General features: G+C 44.7%; 1 protein-coding gene and 1 non-coding gene across 5 annotated transcripts in view; one reads left to right on the top strand and one right to left on the bottom strand.

Annotated features, from left to right (window-relative positions):
• The window catches only part of TET1 (tet methylcytosine dioxygenase 1), a 132,145-nt gene extending 123,181 nt beyond the window's left edge, over positions 1–8,964 (bottom strand). For 2 of the 4 annotated variants that reach the window (XM_073353484.1, XM_073353483.1), the window contains exon 1: positions 8,715–8,961. The gene's annotated coding sequence lies outside the window, so the exon portion shown is untranslated. Of the gene's footprint in view, positions 1–1,912; positions 1,989–8,714 lie in introns of all 4 variants that reach the window. The other 2 variants (XM_073353481.1, XM_073353482.1) reach the window with 2 other exon arrangements.
• TRNAQ-CUG (transfer RNA glutamine (anticodon CUG)) lies at positions 3,307–3,378 on the top strand. Its single transcript has one exon. It is a non-coding gene; the product is annotated as a tRNA-Gln (tRNA).
• Positions 8,965–12,031: the final 3,067 nt, after the last annotated feature.

Below are 12,031 nucleotides of genomic sequence, written 5' to 3'. Positions count from 1 at the left end.
GAACACCACTTATTCTCATGCAGGAGGAGAGGAATTTGGAGTTTCTGCCCCACTAGTACTGCCTACACCCACTTTCTAGGATTGCCAGGTGTCCGGTTTTCAACCAGTCAGGAAGGGACCCTGGCGTCTCTGGTCAGCACAGCTGACTGGGCTGTTAAAAGTCCAGTTGGCGGGGCTGGCAGGCTCTTTACCTGGCTCCGTGTGGCTCCTGGAAGCGGAGACATGTCCCTCTAGCTCCCAGGTGCAAGGGCAGCCAGGGGGGCTCCATGTGCTGCCCCCGCCTTGTGCACCGGCTCTGCAGCTCCCATTGGTCAGGAACCACAGCCAATGGGAGCAGCAGGGTGCGGCGCCTGCGCGCAGATGCAGTGTGGCACGTGCACCATGCAGATGCAGAGCCACCTGGCCATCCCTACGCTTAGGAACATGTTGCCGCTTCCGGGAAGCCACCCGAGGTAAGCACTGCCCGGAGCCCGAACCCCCTCCCACAGCCCAACCCTCTGCCCCAACCCTGAGCCCCCCTCCTGCACCCTGAACCCCTCATTTCTGGCCCGACCCTGGAACCCACACCCCCAGCCTGGAGCCCAGTCCCTCCAACACCCTGCCTCAGCCCAGAGCCCCCTACCACACTCTGAACCTCTCAGCTTCACCCCCCAGCTCGGAGCCTCCTCCTGCACCCCAAACACCTTATACACAGCCCCACCCCAGAGCCTGCACCCCCAGCCGGAGCCCTCATCCCCTCCTGTACGCCAATCCCCTGCCCCAGCCAGGTAAAAATAAGCAAGTGAGTGAGGGGAGAGGAGAGTGAGCGATGGGGGAGCGGGGGATGGAGTGAGTGGGGGCAAGGCCTCAGAGAAGGGGCAGGGCAAGGGTGTTTAGTTTTGTATGTTTAGAAAGTTGGCAACCCTACCATTTCCTGCTATCAGACCATTGGGAAAGGAACTGGCACATGCTCCTCAAACCACTAGGGCCCCTACTAGCAGCCAGTGCCCACACCCAGGGAGGAGCTGGTAAATCCTGCACATTCAGCAAGTGCTTTAATAGTGATACAGTAGAACCTCAGAGTTATGAACATCTCGGGGATGGTGGTTGTTCAGAACTAAGAAACGTTTGCAACTCTGAACAAAATGTTATGGTTGTTCTTTCAAAAGTTTACAACTGAATATTGTTTCAAAGCTATATTAAGTCTTTACTTATGCAGAAGAAAAATGCTTTTAACCATCTTAATTTTAATGAAACAAGCACAGAAACAGTTTCCTTACCTTGTCAAATTTTTTTTAAACGTTTCCTTTTTTTTTTTAGTAGTTTACGTTTAACACAGTTCTGTGCAGTGTTTGCTTGCTTTATTTATTTATTTATTTATTTTGTTCTCTGCTTCTGCCTGATTGCATACTTCCAGTTCCAAATTAGGTGTGTGGTTGATCAATCAGTTCATAACTCTGGTATTCGTGACCCTGAAGTTTTACTGTCAACAAATGTTTACAAATTCAGATTCCTCTGGTTTCTAGTCAAATGTCACATATGTAAACATGATTTACAATTATTTCTGTTTACTGATCTGGTGTTATGAGTAAGCACAGATTATGCATTAACCCCTCCCCCCCAAGGTTTTATTTTAACCTGACAGTATTCCTGCATTAGTGACTCTCCCTTTTCCAGCAATGAGCGAGAGACAACTCACCCAATGCAGTTCCGTGCATCAGATAAAAGGGTCTCATGGAGAAGCGGCACATGGAATGACCTCTCAAGGGCAATTTAATGTAACTTTACATCATCTTAACTTTTGTAGCCCGTAAACAATCTAATTTCAAAATGTCTACACTAACTTGTCAGTGTCCAAATATAATGGGGCAATCTAACAAGTTGTCAGTTTTAGGACCTTGCACAGAGATGTAAAGCTGTTCTGATGACTCACCTGGCAGACAGACCAGATGGGTCCTCTTGTCTCCATTCCAGGAGCAGTAAAGGGTTTGAGCCTGAAGTAGAAGGAACTAGAATGGGAAATGAGGGGTCCTGTAGAGAACAATTCTAGAATAGACCACTACAGATTGATGCTGGTTTGTTATTTACATTAAAAATAAAGGAAAAAAAGGAAGGGTTTAAGTTTGAAACATATCCTCCCCTTGTGCACTATGCTAGGAGCAAATGCCAGATACTTACAGTCTGCTCTTCTTTATACTGGTATAAATGTGGAATGATTCCACTGATTTAAATAATGCCCCATATATAAATATAACAATGCTATGAAACTAACCAAGAGCTCATTCTCCTAGTCCAGGGTTGGGCAAACTACAGCCCATTGGCTGGGAACAGGGAACTGCAGCTAATGGGAGCTTCGGGGGAGGTACCTGCAGGCGAGGGCAGCGCGTGGAGCCCTCTGCCCCCACCCACAAAGGCTGCATGGACATGGTGCTGGTCACTTTCCACAGTGGTGCAGGGCCACAACCTGGGCAGGCAGCCTGCCCTGGCCCCGGTGCATGCCGCTGCCACCTCAGAGCTGCTGCAGGTAACTGGCTCCAGGCCGGAGCCCGAACCCCTCCTGCACCCCACATCCCAACTCTCTGCCCTGAGCCCCCTGCCTGCACCTCAAGCCCCTTCCCTGAGCCCCCTTCCACACCCCTCCTGCACCCCAACTCCCTGCCTGCACCCCAATTCCCTGAGCCCCCTGCCTGCACCCCAACCCCCTGCCGTGCCGCCTGCCTGCACCCTGCATCCTAACCCCCTGCCCTGAGCCCCCCTGCTGCACCCCTCTTGCACCGCAACCTCCTGCCCTGAACCCCCTCCCGCACTGTGCACCCCCTCTTGTACCCCAACCCCCTTCACTGCCCTGAGCCCCCTTGTACACCCCGCACCCCTCCTCTGCCCCAACCCCTTGCCCTGAGCCCCTTCCTGCACACCACACCCCCTCCTACACCTTACACTCCCTCCCACACCCCAACCCCCTGCCCCAGCCCTACATTCATGGCCCTGCAAGCAATTTCCCCACCCAGATGTGGCCCTTGATCCAAAAAGTTTGTCCACCCCTGTTCCAGTCCTTACCTAGGCAAAAAACTCTCATTGAGTTCCATGGGAGTTCTGTTTGAGAAGCAGTTGCTGGATTTGGCCCCAAATCACAGACAAGCTGTCACAAAGTCATATTTTTGAATTTACGTTAATTCTTTATATAGTATAAAAAATCCTCCACATACTATTTTCTTTATACTAGAGTATTTTAGTAGTAGTAGGTTTGTTTAGAACACTCGTGTTTTTCAGATACAATCTTTTACGAGGAGAAAGAGAAATGGGAAGCATTTAAAAAGAACTACAGCTGGTTCCATGGTGTAATGGTTAGCACTCTGGACTCTGAATCCAGTAATCTGAGTTCAAATCTCAGTGGGACCTTGTTTTGGGGTGGGGGGAGGAAGGGATAGCTCAGTGGTTTTGAGCATTGGCCTGCTAAACCCAGGGTTGTGAGTTCAATCCTTGAGGGGGCCACTTAGGGATCTGGGGCAAAAATTGGGGATTGGTCCTGCTTTGAGCAGGGGGTTGGACTAGATGACCTCCTGACGTCCCTTCCAACCCTGATATTATATGAGATGTAGGTTCTTTAAATAACAGCAGTCTTTTAATGACATCATGAAAGAGAGCAGTGACCCCTCAAAAACACAGCTGCAAGGGGAAAAAAAAAAAAAAAAAAAAAGAGTACTATCCAGGCAAATAACCAGAAACAATCACAAACAAGGCAAGGACTAGGTTAGGACCCTAATTTTACCATGCTTGGATGCACTAATGAAACTACATTTTGTTTCTATGTATACATATGTTTTTAAAAGTCAGAGATTTGCATGATGGGGAAAAAAATACCTTGGAACATTCATATAAACCAAAAATCCAAGTACATAGTATTATGGACCAAATTCAGAATTAGGAACATAGGAGTTGCCATCCTGGACTTTACCAAACCAAAGGTCCATCTAGCTAATATTTTGTCTCCAATAGTGACCAGCACCAGATCCTTCAGAGGAAGATGTAAGAATTCTGCAGTACATAAGAAAAGCCATACTGGGTCAGACTAAAGGTCCATCTAGCCCAGTATCCTGTCTTCTGACAGTGGCCAATACCAGGTGCTCCAGAGGGAATGAACAGAACAGGTAATCATCAAGTGATCCATCCCTTGTTGCCCATTCCCAATAGGCAGATGTGAGAAAATTGGCCAGCACATTACATCTCAAGCTAATGTCTATCAGTTAACAACTGGCTTAAGCCCCAAAGCATATGGTTTTGATATCCTTTCCAAGACTTTTGTTAGTATTTAGTATCACTCTGGATGTTCTTGTTAGCCAGATCAATGTCCAATCCCTTTTAAAATCTTGCTAAATCTTTGGCTTCAACCTAATGTGGCAATGAGTTCCATAGTCTAATTATGTGCAGGAGTGGTGGTGGTGAAGAGTTTTTTCCTTTTTATCAGTTTTGAATTTGCTATCTTCTAATTTAATTGACTGTCCCCTTGCTCTTGTGTTTGAGACAGGGAGAACAGAAGCTCTTGATCTGCCTTCTCAGTACCATTCATTATTATGTCTCCTTTCATTAGTTTCTTTTCCTAAGGTAAACAATCCCAATCCGTTCAGGCTCTCTTCTTATGAGTTTTTCATGCCCCTACCTATACTCATTACCCTTCTCCTAACCTCTTCTAATTCTGCAATATTCTGTTTGAGATGGGATGACCAGTCCTTTATAGTATTCCAGATGAGGCTTCACCACTGACTTACATAATGACATCATATTTCCCATATTATTCTCCATGAATACACCAGACTTGGTGTAAGCAGCCAAATCTGAATTTGTTCCTAAAATTTCTAATAGTGTAACTGTAGAAATTGGTTAATTAAATGGTTTACAGACTTTACTGTGTGCACAATGAATGAAGCACTGTGGGCAATGTGCACCAAAGAACCAATCGTTCTCCCATAAAATCCATGGCAAAAAATAACTTTGGCACATGCTAGATCAGACACCAAAGCCCTGATCCTGAAATCTGTTCTGCCCAGGTGCAAAGGTTCTACCATGTGGAGCAGCTTGTAGGATCACATCCCTGATGAGGCAAAAAGAAAAGAAGTACTTGTGGCACCTTAGAGACTAACAAATTTATTTGAGCAAGGCAAGGCTGCTTGATTCCTGGCTCAATCCTCCAAACTGCTCAACACCTTTAATTCTGCAGGACTTCAATAGGAGATATGGGCACTTAGCATTTTGCAAGTTTATGCCCTCAATCCACAATTTACAGTATGCACAGTGAATGAGACTGATAAGCACACTTGTCAATGTTTTGAAAATAACACTACAAAAGCCTTTCACAATTTTAGCTAAATAGGTATGAGTGATAAAAAGGCTGGAAGACACGACAGTTGGTGCCACAAGAACAAAGAAACCCTCTTAAATATTGGCATTAAATCCTTTTAAAATGTGTACACTTTGTGAGCATGGCCTGGTGCATTCTTACAAGAAGTGTGCAGCTCTGCCTTATTCCATGTTCAGTACAGTCAACCTTTGCTCCTAATGTTGTGAAGTTGTACTAAAAAATGGTACCAACTGCTCTATTGGCCCAAAGTAACTTTTAAAGGCGCATCACTCAAACTGAAAACAGTTATTACTAATTTCAGAGTAACAGCTGTGTTAGTAATAACTAAAAAGAAAAGGAGTACTTGTGGCACCTTAGAGACTAACCAATTTATTTGAGCATGAGCTTTCGTGAGCTACAGCTCACTTCATCCGTGAGCTGTAGCTCACGAAAGCTCATGCTCAAATAAATTGGTTAGTCTCTAAGGTGCCACAAGTACTCCTTTTCTTTTTAGTTATTACTAAGATAGTCCAAAGCACTTTTGAATTAACTGTTCCCCACTAAGAAATAAGGCTTTTTCTCCCACTCTAGTTCTGCATTAAAAATATTTAAAGTTTAAAAATTGCATGTATTTTTGCAGAGAAACTGTTTTTCTTCTTTAAAAAAAAAAGTGGTTGAACCACTTTAAATAAACCACAATAAAAAAAAAAATTAACCTTCAGGCAGAGACTAAGCCTGGAAAAAATAAGTCTGAAAGGTGAGTGTTTTGGAAAGTAATAAGTGACTAAAACCAGAGCTTAGAATGCAAATGCTTAGACAAACATTCACAGTTGTGAGCAACATGCCAGCAAAACACACACAATCAATAAAGACTTCAAAAATATTATAGATCAAAGATTTGTGTTTGCTGTGAAGAGCTCTCAAATGTCAAAGAATTATTTTGTACACCTCACTTTTCATTTAATTTTTTGATTACCTGCTTTACATGATCAGTCCATCCTTATAGACCCAAAATATGGTCGAGCTCCTGCCTAAGAAGGACTAGACATGATTCCCTTCAGGGCACATCAATGCTACTCCTCAGCTGCATAGAGAGACAGCTGCTGTTACCTTTAGGGCTAACTAGGCTACTTCTCCAGCTCCGCCCAGACAGAGAAGTAAACTGATTGGGAGCAGAAGGAGCGCGGCACCTACAAGCTTGGGTCATTTCATAGAAGAATTCCTAAAACCAGAATAAATCTTAGCTTAAAAAAAAAAAGTTACTGAAATCAACCGGAGAGATCTGTTAATTAGAAGTCTTCATTTTTATATAAATTTTGTTAGCTTTGAAGTTTAAAAAGACACAAATCTACAAGTCATTCTTCTAACCAGCGTTTTTACTAAAAGCATTTTAGATGCATCATATTACAAGCGCATATTTGTCCAGTTTTACAATTTCCTAATTTTATATTAAGATTTTTAAAATTGGAGACATTAGGCCAAATTGATTCCTGGTATAACACCATTGACAAGTTTGTTTACACAGCCTGATTCTTGTAACTCCACGTGCATGGTGACATCAGCGTGCTCATGCCCTGCTCTGGATGCCTACATGCACACTTCCTTCTACTCCTTAAAGGAATAGTATCTCATTAAGTTAAACAGCTGTTATGCAGCCAGAGATACAAGTGATGTAATAAATGTAAACACCTCCACAGATTGTGTCAATTTGTAACTAGCCAAATTTATCCCCAGTGTAACTCCACTGATTTCTGCTATGTTACACCAGGGATGAATCAGGCCCATTTTTAATAGCATGTCTTTTTGAGATAGTAGAGAGATGTAAATTCTAAGTGTACTAACCTCTGCCCCCTCGCAAACAAGCCACCTGGCCCCAATCAATTCCTCTCAGACAAGCCACCTGGCCCCAATCAATTTTATCCAGTAAACTACCCTACTCCCTCTAAATTCCCTGAAGACCAACAGACCCACAGTAAACTATCTGTACCAGATCTCTTCCCAGTCTTGACAAACCATCATCAATTCAAACCTCCTGACTCCTACCAATTCATCCAACCAATCTGCCTCAGTTTATTTCTCCAGGTTGGAACTCAACAGCAACAAACTTCTGAGGGGAGGCCCAGTCTTCCTCCTTTTCTACTAACAAAACACCTTTCTAGGGGAAATATTTTCAGTAATCCCCCGCAACTGTTTGTGGAGCAGCAGCAATAGGAACTACCTTCTTGTGACTCACAATTAAGTGTGGTAGGAGGGCCTGTTCCCCTGCTGACCCTCCATCTCAGCATGTATTCTAAGTGTCTCAATGTGAGGGGCCTCACTGGCCACATAAGCAAATGGCTGGCTCACTATGCTCATGCTTTTAGGAATCTCTGGAACCAGCCCTACAGGCAAGTTGCTATCCTTCTCCAGTTGCCTGTATTGTGATGGGCTCCTAAAATGAGAGGCCTTGTTGAGCACATGGGCAAATGACTTGCCCTTTCTAGTTAGTGCTATGGGGTGTGTGTTTGCAGTGTAAAATACCTGCCAGCCCCAAAAATAAGCAGCTGGCCCTGTTCCTACTCAAGACATACCTGGGGGTTTATTTTTGCAAGAGGTAGAAAAGTAGTCAGAGGTGGTCTCGGGCTACTATTGTAAATCTTTTCATGCAGAGAGGAGCCAAACAATGGGTCAAATTAGGCTTTCAGGTACAGTGATGTAAATCGAGAGAGACTCCATACAGATCCATGGAGTTACACTGCTGTAAATCTAAATGAACAGACCAGAATTTGCCCCAGGGCTTTTAAAGAGAAAGGAGAGAGAGAAAAAAAGATTTACTTAGATTAAAACCCCCAAACCCACCTTAAAAGCAACCTCCAAAGGATGCTGCATGGCCGTTCCTTTCTTTTTAAAAGGCACACTAGAGCCCAAACTCCTGGTCAGTGTCCCTTTAATTGTTCCCTGCCCTTCCATGGAGGTTTAAGGCAGCTTTGCTTGCCTGGCGGGTTTTTCCAGGCAGGCTCTAGCTAGCTGCTGTAGCGCAAACAAGGCAGCAGCACGAGCAGAGCCCGGACGGTCTCAGTCGCTTAGCCAACAAACTGTCTTTCATTTAAATACACGCCAATATTTCTTTATTTCCCCCCCAAACGTCCGTGCAGAGCTCTACCGTCCCGTAAGAGAACCGCCTAGGCAGCTTACCGACTAGTTGTGAGTTTTACGAGCTGCTTGCCTGGGTGTCCCTGATTGCACTTTCCACGTCTCTCCTAAGGAGGTTGCAGCTAAACTTTGGAACTATCGAATAAGTCGTTACTCTACTTTAACCAACCCACTAAAGCAGACAGGAAACCGGCTCCACGCATAAAAGGGGGCTTTGCCACCGACTCGGGCGCGTTAACTGCTCCGGGGATTGATTCCAAATACATACCAAGGCTGTTGCATTGTCAGTAGGATACTAACAGGAAAGGGCGATCCGTGCATGGCTGAGCGAGCCACAGCTGGAGAGGAGCAAGTGGAGTTCCATGGCTCTTGGGGCGCGGCGTGTCCCTCCAAGCAGCGAGCTCGGAGAGCAAAATAAGCCCCGTGCGGAATATGGATACCCAGTGGCACTGGGGAGTAAAATATGCTGCTCTCCCCGGACGGCTAGCCTCTCCCCAGGCCAGACCCTCTGGGAGGGAGGCTCGGCTATGCTCTCGCTGGACCTACCCCTCCTAGTAGAAAGCAAAACGCGAGCTGGATCCCCCTAGCTGGAGTGGGATTCCTTGCCCTGCCCTCCCTGGCCTCTTTAGGCAGGAGACTGCCCTTTCCCTCTCTCATAACAGGAGACTGACTGAAGGAGAAATTAGCTGAGAATACCATGTGTAGCGCAAATGCTCCCATAATACAAGAGATGCCTTCAATGAAAGCGAAATTGACTAATTCTTTACAGAATCATTAAGAGGAGAGATGGAAAAGACCTAATAGGTTCTTGTTGGTTCCTCCACTGGGACCAACCACTGCAGGTTTGTCCCCCAGACTTTGTTTTCTAACCAGGCATTTGCCATCAGTGTATAGGAGCTTTCACCTAAAAATGGACACTGAAAATCATTTTAGACCCAACCTTTTGGCTTTAGGTTTTAAAAAATGCACAAAACAAATTATTCTATTAATTATGGTTTCATAATTAAAGTTCATCACTTCTTAGTAAGTGATGGCCAATGTGCCTGTACAAATCATGAATTTATTAGATCCGGGGGTTCAATGTTGGGTTGGTATTCAAGATGGTGTGATTGTTGGTTTTAAAACATTGCCCTATTATTTTTAATTCAAACAAGGAGAGAATGTGCATATGCCTATGAAATATGCATCTTTGTGTACATGGCCTATAGCAGAACCAGCATAAAAATGGCATGCTCATCCATAGGTGCTCAATTAGTCACTCATCGAGAAAGAGAAGCTGCTACTATTCCCTCCCTATCCAGAGGAGGATATGCAAATATACTGAGGGAATTGGAAGAAAAATAAAAGCTCTGTCATGTCCCCACCCTCCACGGAGAAAAATAAGAAGCTTCTCTGGTAGTCCCACTCTCCCCATAAATCCCATGTGCCTCCCTGGACCATATAACATCTTAATCAACTCCTCACTGGAGTTGGCTAGTCTAAAGACATGACAATCAAGTGGGGCTACGTCATTAGCCCCACTACCTATGACTGTGACACAGAGCCTCAAAACATGAAGCATAGGTTTACAATTTCTGGCCTCAGATCCCAAACCTGGGTCACCAACATCCACTCATCAGTACACTGACTCAAGTCAAACCACCATATCCCAAGCTTCCCAGTGCCTTCCCAGCTGTGGCCACTCTAGCCCCTGGTTTGTGGTGAGGTGTGGAACAACCTGACTGTACAACCGTACATTACAGGAAGTTTTCACAACCCACAAAGTTCCCAACACTTCCTGCCAATCTGTCTTTTGGGTCTACATGGTCTCAGCAACCGCAGCCAGCAACATGGAGGAGTTACCATTTGAAGATCTTTTCTTGCTTGTGTTTTTGTTCCTATTTCAGCAAATAGGCAGAGTATCCATGAGACACTGGTGGACATTCTGGTGGCATTTTCTGACCTATCAAAGACTCCTGGTGGAGGAGGAGGAGGATATAGACATAGAAGACTTGAACTTGCCGATGCTCCTTGTGACTCTTGGTATAGCCACTGCTGGCCCCTACGTAGACCAGCCTTTCTGGAGCAGGGCAACAAGCACAGACTTGTGGGATCACATTGTCATACAGACTTCAGATAACTACCAGTAGGTACAGAACTTTTGAAGAAAAGCCACATTTCTGGAGCTTTGTGAGCAGCTTACCCCCACCCTCCAGTGTCAGGACACACAAATAGCCGCTGCCATGTAGGTCAGGAAGCGAGTCTATAATTGTTTGGAAGCTGGCTATCCCAGACTGCTACAAATCCATTGCTAACCAGTTCAGTGTTGGAAAGTCAACTTGGGTAAAGCGGTCACAGAGGTTTCGGAGATATCATAGCTACCACTGTTTGACGATTTGGGTGATTTACCCAAAAGTGGTGGGCATAAACAATATTCCTGAAGTAACTGCTGATTTATGGATGTCAATGTGGGCTCTCTGGAAGAGTTAATGATGCCAGGGTTATCTGATTATCAAAAGTCTACATTCATGGACAGGCTGGGACACTATTGCCACTAACTGCCATTGTCCTAAATGGAGTTACTGTCTGGGGGACCCCATGTACCCTCTTTTGCCTGGCCAAAAAAAAAGGTTTAATTACACTTTCAGCTTGTGCAGAATGATGGCTGAATATATGTGTTCAGCTGATTGAAATCCTGTTGGTGCTGCCTGCAGACCCATTTAGATTCCTGTGTCATCAATGCTGTCTGCATTATTGTGGCTTCCTGTTTTCTCCAACAATCTTTGCAAAGCCCATGGCGAGCCATTTGACTCTGAATGGACCTATGACACTAACAGATTGCTGAACCAGTTCACTTAACCAGAAAGTGCACGTATCACAGCTGCACAGGAGGTACCTGGGCCAATACAGATCAGGGACACTCTGTGCAGCCCCATTATGGATTTGCATGGCCCAATGGAAAAGGGAGAATAGTATGTTTATACATGTGCTTGTACAATATTTCCAGTAACTGGGGCACTGCCACATCATATAAAAATGGGGGAGGGAGATTGACTGCCATACACTGTACTTGTGAACAATATAACTGCTTATGAAATGAGGGTGATGGGGATTGATTCCCCTGCATTGTACTTGTGAATGAGATGACTGCTTATGCAATGGGGAGAGGGATGTGTGGCAAGAATTGTGGATTTACAGTATGGCGTATGGCTTGAGGTAGATAAAAGTATTAAGAAATAGTGATTGGATTCAACTTACCAGTTGTCCCTTATCATGTGTTTATCTTTATTATTTGAAATACACTTTATATAATGTGATGCACTAATAGTAATAACATTTCTTAGTAAAATAAAAGTCTTTATATTTTAAGATTAATTTGAAAAAAAATAAAATAAAACCGTTGCCAGCCCGCCATTAGCGTACCAAAACCCCAGTAATAAACTAACAACAAAACCAGTAATAGAATAAAGTCCATAAACCAAACATTGAACAGTGAAACCAGTGCCAACAAATAAGCCCCTACTGTTGCATGTCCCCTACACCCCTTTCCCTTCTTTCCACATTTATAGCACCCACTTGGTGCTGTTGCGAAGGGGGTGGGGGGTG

The sequence above is a fragment of the Lepidochelys kempii genome, chromosome 7 (assembly GCF_965140265.1).
Source record: "Lepidochelys kempii isolate rLepKem1 chromosome 7, rLepKem1.hap2, whole genome shotgun sequence".
In the NCBI taxonomy this organism is placed as follows: Eukaryota; Metazoa; Chordata; order Testudines; family Cheloniidae; genus Lepidochelys; species Lepidochelys kempii.
Note: the sequence above shows the minus strand (reverse complement) of the source record. Positions and strands in the feature narration are given on the sequence as shown.